The sequence below is a fragment of the Salmo salar genome, chromosome 22, assembly GCF_965601325.2.
Source record: "Salmo salar chromosome 22, fSalSal1, whole genome shotgun sequence".
Classification (NCBI taxonomy): Eukaryota; Metazoa; Chordata; class Actinopteri; order Salmoniformes; family Salmonidae; genus Salmo; species Salmo salar.
The window spans coordinates 50,283,945-50,293,641 of NC_138312.1; positions in this window are offsets into that span (position 1 = coordinate 50,283,945).

Sequence of the window (9,697 nt, forward strand, 5' to 3'; positions counted from 1 at the left end):
CTAATCCCCCTCGTCCTAATCTCGATTAGTTTAGGCTAGAAAGCCAGAATATTTGATGAACAGTCCATTATCCTTTCATTAAGGGAGAACTGACCTAGTGCCCCTAGATAAAACAAGTTTTCATTATATTTTATCAAAGAATGCAAAGAAAGGATTGAAATGTATAGGTAAATGGGCTAAATCTCCCATAGAAGTTACACAAAGAAGTGAACCAACGTAGTAGGACACATCACATGATATGGTACAATTTCCTCTTCCTGCAAATACAAGTGGAGAGGAGATTCAACAACACCTGGAGGACATTGGAATTCAATAAAAATATTATTTATTGCTAAAAGTAGAAAGGTTCTTTAGCAATAAATAATTGTTTTACTTAATTCTGTAGTCCTCCAAGTGTTGCTGAATCTCCTCTCCACTTCAGTTTACTCCTCTATTCATGCACCTTGGTTGGGGAGCGAGGTCATGGCAATGATCCCTTCCTTTTGGGCCATGCAAATTGAAAAATAATCCATTTGTTTTTACACTGCAAAAAATGTTCTGAGACCGTCATATTAAAAGTGATATCTGTTGAGAACACATGTTTGAGAAAGAAACAGCATTTTAAAGCTATAGCACAATGTGGCTTGTTCACGAAGTAAGGAAGTTTTTATTTAACTAGGCAAGTCAGTTAAGATCAAATTCTTATTTTCGATGACGGCCTAGGAACAGTGGGTTAACTGCCTTGTTCAGGGGCAGAATGAAAGATTTGTACTTTGTCAGCTCGGGGACTCAAACTTGCAACCTTTAGGTTACTAGTCCAACGCTCCAACCACGTGCCCCAAATACAACAGGTGTAGACCTTACAGTGAAATGCTTACTTAAAGGCTCTAACCAATAGTGTATTAGGCAAACAATAGGTAAGTAAAGAAATAAAACAACAGTAAAAAGACAGGCGATATACAGTAGCGAGGCTATAGAAGTAGCGAGGCTATATACAGACACCGGTTAGTCAGGCTGATTGAGGTAGTATGTTCATGTAGATATGGTTAAAGTGACTATGCATATATGATGAACAGAGAGTAGCAGTAGCGTAAAAGAGGGGGTGGTGGGTGGTGGGTGGCGGGACACAATGCAGATAGATAGCCTGGTTAGCCAATGTGCGGGAGCACTGGTTGGTTGGCCCAATTGAGGTAGTATGTACATGAATGTATAGTTAAAGTGACTATGCATATATGATAAACAGAGAGTAGCAGCAGTGTAAAAAGAGGGGTTGGGGGGGGCACACAATGCAAATAGTCCGGGTAGCCATTTGATTACCTGTTCAGGAGTCTTATGGCTTGGGGGTAAAAACTGTTGGGAAGCCTTTTTGTCCTAAACTTGGCACTCCGGTACCGCTTACCATGCGGTAGTAGAGAGAACAGTCTATGACTGGGGTGGCTGGGGTCTTTGCCAATTTTTAGGGCCTTCCTCTGACATCACCTGGTGTAGAGGTCCTGGATGGCAGGCAGCTTAGCCCCAGTGATGTACTGGGCCTTACGCACTACCCTCTGTAGTGCCTTGCGGTCAGAGGCTGAGCAATTGCCGTACTAGGCAGCGATGCAACCAGTCAGGATGCTCTCAATGTTGCGGCTGTAGAACGTTTTGAGGATCTGAGGACCCATGCCAAATCTTTTCAGTCTCCTGAGGGGGAATAGGTTTTGTCGTGCCCTCTTCACGACTGTCTTGATGTGTTTGGACCATGATAGTTGTTGGTGATGTGGACACCAAGGAACTTGAAGCTCTCAACCTGCTCCACTACAGCCCCGTCGATGAGAATGGGGGCATGCTCAGTCCTCCTTTTCCTGTAGCCCACAATCATCTCCTTAGTCTTGGTTACGTTGAGGGATAGGTTGTTATTCTGGCACCACCGGCCAGGTCTCTGACCTCCTCCCTATAGGATGTCTCGTCGTTGTCGGTGATCAGTCGTGCCTGGCCGTGCAGTCGTGGGTGAACAGGGAGTACAGGAGGAGGCTGAGCATGCACCCCTGTGAGCTCCAGTGTTGATGATCAGCGTGGCAGATGTGTTGCTACCTACCCTTACCACCTGGGGGCGGCCCGTCAGGAAGTCCAGTTGCAGAGGGAGGTGTTTAGTCCCAGGGTCCTTAGCTTATTGATGAGCTTTGAGGGCACTATGGTGTTGAATGCTGATCTGTAGTCAATGAATAGCATTCTCACATAAGTGTTCCTTTTGTCCAGGTGGGAAATGGCAGTGTGGAGTGCAATAGAGATTACATCATCTGTGGATATGTTGGGGCGGTATGCAAATTGGAGTGGGTCTAGGGTTTCTGGGATAATGGTGTTGATGTGAGCCATACACTGACTGACTTTCTGAACAATATGTTTTTATTCATATTCAAAATGTAGTATTTCAACTGATGATGCAGTACAACTGAGAACAGTACAATGAGTCTGTCTGATATGTTGTATTTTGCATGTATTTTATTCAGGTGGAATCAAATATTACATGAAGACCAAAATATAACTGTTCATTTGGAATAAGAAGCAAAGATAAACAGTCTTTAGCTGCTTCGTTTTCTATATTTTATCACCATTTAAAAATAGCAGCAAAATTGTTATTAGTAAAATATGTATTTCCAGTGTTGTCATCTATGCAAAACCAAAATACACTGATAGAGGTCACTATTCAGCCTGGTCTCATAAACTAGACGTAACATAGTAAATATAATATGACACTCAAATTATTATGATATGTTATGTTTGGTATGGTTACATTAGATGGTTATTTAAGGCAAAATCGAAGTAGGGTGGTTGGTCGGGTGTATAACGCAAACATCTAGCAACCAAAGGTCACCAGTTCAAATCTTATCAGGTACAACTTGGGAATTTTAGCAACTTTTCAGCTAACCCTTCCCCTAACTCCTAAACTGAGATAATATATGCCATTCAGCAGATGTTTCTATCCAAGAGACTTACAGTCATTTGTGCATACATTTTACATATGGGTGGTAGCAGGAACTGAACACACTAACCTGGCATTAGAAGCGCCATGCTCTTCCCTCTGAGCTACAAAGCACCTGTAACCTTCAACCTAAACCCTAGCCTAGCTAACGTTAGCCAGTTACCTAACGTTAGCCAGTTACCTAACATTAGCCAGTTACCTAACGTTAACCAGTTATCTAACGTTAGCCAGTTACCTAACGTTAGCCATTTAGCTAACATTAGCCACCTAGATCGAATTTGTAATATATCATATATTTAGAAAATTTGTAACATATAATACCTTAACAAATTCGTAACATATTGTACGTTTTGTAAATTCATAACATATAATACAAATTATATTTCGTAACATATCATACATCCACAAATGAATACATACCATACGAAACGTAACATATCATACTAAATTAAATGTCTCGGATTTACGTACAGAATAATATGACATGCTCTGACACCAGGATGCAATATTTGACTAGTTTTACTACCTCAGACCTATTATTACCAGTACAGTAGGGTTAGGGGTAAAAACATGTTTCGGTCTCAGCTTATGACAAGACCTTAGGTAAGGTGATCACTGATACACTTGACAAAGTTCATACATTGGTTTAACAAATATATTGTTTATCATCTGACAGTGCATCGTGTCACTATCTGAATGGTACAGCCAGTGGTAGGACGGCAGAGCCAGGAGCGCTGCTTGTCTGAGAAGAGGTAGACAAAAATGTGCTTTTTAGAGGGGTCCTTACTGAAAATGAATTCAATACCTTCATTGTAATTTGTCATATCCATAAGGATGTTGCACACTTACACATTTCATCTATGCCTTTACGAGTAGATGCATACAAAAAGCAAATATGAACCGCCAAAGTTTTGTTTTGCGCAGTAACACAGCCAAACCACCCAAGATCATTGGCAGCTTCATCATTGACACTCTGATAATCAGGTGGGGGCTTAAAGGAGGAGGTGACATTACATAGAGTGAACCAATAACTTAGCCGCTCTTTGTATCTGTCCATGTAAGGTAATAATGAAAGACCCTTGGGTATAAAACTCAAGTGTCTCTCTGTAAATATGGAGAACATTTGTATTGTCCTGATTGTCCAACATTGTAAGTACCTGCCTATCTACTGAGTTCTAAATCAATTCTATTTATTTACATCAACTCATAAGTTTATCAAGACCACTCTAGGTAACTTTAAGTAAAGTGATGTTTTGGGAACACTTCACCTAACAGCAAACAAGTATTAATCTAATGCTTTGTTACTTTTTAATCAGCATGCATGAGCCCTTATGACTTATAAGGCTTATCTTATGTGTTATGCATTTCTATGTTGCAATTATCCAATGCTGTTATTTAGTCAGGATCATGACAAGATAATATTACATTACAGGTACTTATAACAAATCGTACAAGGTTATGTGACCACAGTAGGCCTGTCTGCATTAAGTCAATTGTTACAAAATGTGTTACTGTGTGTGACTAACCTAAAAACAATGACAGGAAAGTCAGTAGGCTCTATAGTCATGTCTGTTTCTCCACTGGTCTCTCCAGTGTTCTCCAGTCCACAGGCTCTCTCTGATCAAACTGTGACCAGAGTCGTCAGACCTGGGGACAAGGTCACTCTGTTCTGCAGTGTAGAACACAAGAACCAAACAGTGTGGTATGGACAACAGAGCAACAAGCTTCCCTTCGTCATCATCTCAGCCAAACAGTCTATTGTTAGCCCGAAGGAAGTTCTAAATCAATTCTACAAAGGCTTTAACAACCGATTCACCACAACGGTGGAATACAACCACTCCGTCAGTCTGACCATCGATAACATGACTGAGTCTTTTCTAGCACTTTATTATTGTACCTCAGGAGTTGGTGACAAAGCTGTTGTTGGATCAGGTCACATTACTGCATTTGATGGTACAGTATGTTCTCTTCAGCATCCCATTATGGTTTCATATTTGCTTCACTCAACTATTGACAATTGCATGAATTTTCTGTTGCATTTACACAGAGAATCTGGATGAGTCTTCAATATGTCTTCCTGAGTCTTCCGGGCAGTCCTGGGTGCTGATGGCCATTTTGTGTCCTCTCAGTTCTGCTGTCCTTGCTCTGCTCGCCTTTTTTGTACCTGGATGTTTTACAATAAAGGCAAAAGTTAATTCTCAAAACTTCAAACAATCTTTACGTATTATGAACATATTTTTGAACCAAAGATGTTAACATTTATTTTTTTTTATACTAGTTAATCAATATCACTGTATATTTACTACTATAACCCTAACACCTAAATGATTAGTTGTTTGATAGAAATTAAAATTAAACAAACTTATGACAACAGTTTCACAGTTTGTACCCACAGGAAAAAATGACCTGGACCGACCGAAAATAGATCAGGGAGACAACAACGATGTGCAGGTATGTCAGGATTTACTTTTACTTTATAAAATGTTGTTTTACAGGGACAGTGCACGTTAATGTAAAAGTGTAAAAGTGTCCGTTTTAGCCAGCCAGCAAATGTTTTAGTGAAATCTCTGGGCAGGTTATTAAAAACAATTAAAATTACAGTACAAACAGAGAATATAAGATAAAGGCTTCATTATACCCGTAGGAAAATATTGGTTGCGGCACAGTGCATACGTAAAAATAAAAAACACATAATCAGGCATAAACAAGGACATACAGTGTACTGACAGTAGGTAGAAAAGGTGCAATTCATGAGAGCTCAATGATCATCTTTACATTAAACACACTATACACATCTGTACTCTCAACTACAATGTCACCTCTAGGCTAGCCCATGGTCCTACACTTTTAGAAAAAAGTAAAGAACCTCAGCTGGGCCCAAAGGGAAAACCTTTGAATAACACGTTTTGGTTCCAGGTAGAATCCTTTCCACAAGGTTTCTACATGGAACTGAAAAGGGTTCTACCTTGAACCAAAAGGGTTATCCTACGGGGACAGCCAAAGAACCCTTTTTTCTACGAGTAGTTGGTTTTTTAAACATTCAGAAGCCTTATTGCCTCTGGGACAAAGAATTGCCAGGCTCTATTCCTTTTGTACCCTGCTGCCCTGTAACGTCTATCAGAGGGGTGTAGTTCAAACTCCTGATAAAGAGGATGTCTGAGGTCCATCAGTACCTTGTGGGTCGTAGTGAGGGCTCTTTTGTCATAAATGACCTCCAGACCTGTCTGCTTGAACCCCAGCACCTTACTTGTTACAGAGCTTACAATTTACCTTTGCATATTTCTCTGAGAAATGTCCATACCAGCAGATGATACAAAAAAAGGAAACAAACTTGTGGTTAATTGTCCACCACGATGAAATCAGGGAGGGTGCTGTAGATCGGTCTCTGGTCGTTTGTGCGTTCGTTTGAACGTTAGTCGCAAGCAATATCTCAGACAGCAAAGGGAAGATTTTGACTACACTTGGGTCAATGATCCGTCTTGCCATAGAGATCTAGCATTTACAAAATAACACTGATTGGCTTAAGGCGGGACCTATAGTAATTAACAGAAATGTGTTAGTCCCAAGCGATCTCAATTGGCCCAAGGGGGGCGCTGCATCATTTGTGGTGTACGACATGTTTACTGTTGTCTTGTTGATCATTGATCTCGTTCATTGATCACAAAGTTAAACTGTACTGTACAAAAACTAGGCTCCATCCATTTAAAAGTTAAATGCAAAGGCTTTGAATTGTGTATCTATGTTTAAACATGTAATAGCAGAATACACAAACCTATGCTTGTTTCAATTTAACAGGGAGGCGAGAAAGGAGAGCTTTACAGCATCGTAAGTTTCTCAAATAGAGATCACAGAGGCAAAGGGAAGAACTAACTAGTGTGATCCTATGTTTCTTTTATCTGCTGCAGTTGGAACATGCTGAAATGATATTTCTTAATGTTAGTACAGCCACTGGTACAGATATTGTTTTTCTGGTACTGTATTGTTGTAATTATATTTCCTCCTGTAAAATGTACATTGTTCTTTTGGTATGAAGCCCTTAATGCTCTTATCTGTCTTATTACATTCTAACATCTTCAGGAATAATGTTTTGAATTCAACTAATGTTATCTCAAAATGGTATGCAGCTTGCTGTCGATCAGAGACACAGGAGGGCGCCAAAACCTTATTCTACAACAGTGAGATTCAGACCAGGGGGGCGTACAGAATATTTCAAGTGCCCCAGAGTAGGAGTGCTGTTTTTGGATCCGTTTTTTCTTTTAGATCTCAATGAATAAGATTACATGGACGGGGGGAACTGATCCTAGATCAGCACTCTCCTACTCCACTCCATCTCCTCCAACTATTTTTCCATACAGGATCAGATAAGTAATGACAATACATGTATGAAAAGGTAAACCATTAGAAATTCTATGGAACATGATACTGTACTTTAGAGAAAGGGGATTAAATAAAAATACCATCATCACTACCAGAGGAGTCCTTTCCCTGACTGTATACACACACTGACTCTATACACACACTGGACCCTATCCACACACACTGGACCCTATCCACACACACTGGACCCTATCCACACACTGACTCTATCCACACACTGGACCCTATCCACACACACTGGACCCTATCCACACACTGACTCTATACACACACTGACTCTATACACACACTGACTCTATCCACACACTGACTCCATCCACACACTGGACCCTATCCACACACACTGGACCCTATCCACACACTGACTCTATACACACACACTGACTCTATCCACACACTGACTCTATACACACACTGACTCTATCCACACACTGACTCTATCCACACACTGGACCCTATCCACACACTGGACCCTATCCACACACTGACTCTATCCACACACTGACTCTATACACACACTGGACCCTATCCACACACACTGGACCCTATCCACACACTGACTCTATACACACACTGACTCTATACACACACTGGACCCTATCCACACACTGACTCTATCCACACACTGACTCTATCCACACACTGACTCTATACACACCCTGGACCCTATACACACACTGACTCTATACACACACTGACTCTATCCACACACTGGACCCTATCCACACACACTGGACCCTATCCACACACTGACTCTATACACACACTGACTCTATCCACACACTGACTCTATACACACACTGGACCCTATACACACACTGACTCTATACACACACTGACTCTATACACACACTGACTCTATCCACACACTGACTCTATCCACACACTGACTCTATCCACACACTGACTCTATACACACACTGGACCCTATACACACACTGACTCTATACACACACTGACTCTATACACACACTGACTCTATACACACACTGACTCTATACACACACTGACTCTATACGCACACTGACTCTATACACACACTGGACCCTATCCACACACACTGGACCCTATACACACACTGACTCTATACACACACTGGACCCTATCCACACACACTGACTCTATACACACACTGACTCTATACACACACTGACTCTATACACACACTGACTCTATACGCACACTGACTCTATACGCACACTGACCCTATCCACACACTGACTCTATCCACACACTGACTCTATACACACACTGACTCTATACGCACACTGACTCTATACACACACTGACTCTATATACACACTGGACCCTATCCACACACACTGGACCCTATCCACACACTGACTCTATACACACACTGGACCCTACCCACACACTTACACATACTTACACTGACATCCCAACACACACACTGGACCCTACCCACACACTCACACATACTTACACTAACATCCGAACACACACATGCGCACACATGCACACTGATGACACACACACGCTCACAAACACACACACATTCACCACATACGCTGTTGCTTCTGTCTATTATCTATCCCGATGCCTAGTTACTTTACCCCTACCAATATGTACATACAGTTGAAGTTGGAAATTTACATACACTTAGGTTGGAGTCATTAAAACTCGTTTTTCAACCACTCCACAAATTTCTTGTTAACAAACTATAGTTTTGGCAAGTCGGTTAAGACATCTACTTTGTGCATGACACAAGTAATTTTTCCAACAATTGTTTACAGATGATTTCACTTAAAATTCACTGTATCACAATTCCAGTGGGTCAGAAGTTTACATACACTAAGTTGACTGTGCCTTTAAACAGCTTGGAAAATTCCAGAAAATGATGTCATGGCTTTAGAAGCTTCTGATAGGCTAATTGACATCATTTGAGTCAATTGAAGGTGTACCTGTGGATGTATTTCAAGGCCTACCTTCAAACTCAGTGCCTCTTTGCTTAACGTCATGGGAAAAATCAAAAGAACTCAGCCAAGACCTCAGAAAAAATGTTGTAGACCTCCTCAAGTCTGGTTCATCCTTGTGAGCAATTTCCAAACACCTGAAGGTACCACGTTCATCTGTACAAACAATAGTACGCAAGTATAAACACCATGGGACCACGTAGCCGTCATCCCCTCAGGAAGGAGACGTGTTCTGTCTCCTAGAGATGAACGTACTTTGGTGCGAAAAGTGCAAATCAATCCCAGAACAACAGCAAAGGACCTTGTGAAGATGCTGGAGGAAACAGGTAGAAAAGTATCTATATCCACAGTAAAACGAGTCCTATGTCGACATAACCTGAAAGGCCGCTCAACAAGGAAGAAGCCACTGCTCCAAAACCGCCATAAAAAAGCCAGACTACGGTTTGCA